At 38.4% G+C, this 1,063-nt stretch overlaps 1 protein-coding gene across 3 annotated transcripts in view; it reads right to left on the minus strand.

The window, feature by feature from the left end:
- LOC106518240 (ankyrin repeat and BTB/POZ domain-containing protein BTBD11-A) overlaps positions 1-1,063 on the minus strand; it is a 206,330-nt gene that overhangs the window by 113,568 nt on the left and 91,699 nt on the right. The gene's annotated exons all lie outside the window — the stretch shown is intronic.

A 1,063-nucleotide genomic window follows, 5' to 3' on the forward strand; every position in this document is an offset into this window, starting at 1 on the left:
GGGGGTGGGGGTGGGAGGAGGACCAGGGAGGATGATTCAACCACTCAACCACTAGATGTCGCTGAAAACAACAAATCCTACACACTGTGCCTTTAAGGGAATTAAATCAATTTTGTGTTTGCTCAAGATTAAGCTTGTCAATATCTGTAGCATGAGAGCCTTGTGAACAGGCTACAGGAGCGTCTTCAGTTTTCTGACACCTTCTTTCAGCTGGCGACGCCTCAGGATACCCTCTGTGCCGAAACTTGGGTTGCCTTTTTTTAAAGGACAGCTATTGTGCAAAACTCACTTTTTTCATGTTTTTAAACTTACTTTTGGGTCTCTACTGCTTAGAGAAGCAGCCCAAACACCAAAAAAAATAAAAAATAAATAAAATGCACCCAGCCATTTTTTAGCTGTAACTACATGTATTTTTAGGTATCTGGAAACATGGTCTTTCTCAAAGCGCTTTATTCTGACGTCACAATAACAGTCACCTAGCAAGCTAAACCAGAGTCCTGCTCCTCAATGTGAAGCTCCGCCCACTTCCTCTTACAGTACGTTCTGGAGAGAGCTGAAGAACAGGAAGAACTGAAAAGGTGAAATTTCATTATTTGAGATTCTTTTTGTGAATTAAATCAAACGAACATGTTTTGTATAGTCCACAGATGGATCCTAACTTGTGCTAAGATCCCCATAATAGGTCGCCTTTAAACTACGTAAATTTCATAAACTTTGCAATCTTCATAAGCAGTGTGCAAGTGACCACAAGTATTTTATGAAGACAAATAAAAAATTAATTGCTTGCATGGAGGAGGAAGAATTTTTACACCTTCAGCTGGTGTGTTGTTTTCATCATCTCCAGTCCAGGACGGTACGTAACTTTTTTTATACTTCCGTAAGCTTAAGCTGGGGGTGGGAAATCATTATTTTAGTTTAAAATTGTCTCTGAACTATAAGTAAGTAAGTAAACTTTATTTCTATAGCACCTTCTACAGACACAAACATCACAAAGTGCTTAACAGAGAGCAAAATAACTAAAAAATAAAACAGATCTCATATATCTCACCATTTTATGTAGGAG

The sequence above is a fragment of the Austrofundulus limnaeus genome, unplaced genomic scaffold (genome assembly GCF_001266775.1).
Source record: "Austrofundulus limnaeus strain Quisiro unplaced genomic scaffold, Austrofundulus_limnaeus-1.0 Scaffold58, whole genome shotgun sequence".
Taxonomy (NCBI): domain Eukaryota; kingdom Metazoa; phylum Chordata; class Actinopteri; order Cyprinodontiformes; family Rivulidae; genus Austrofundulus; species Austrofundulus limnaeus.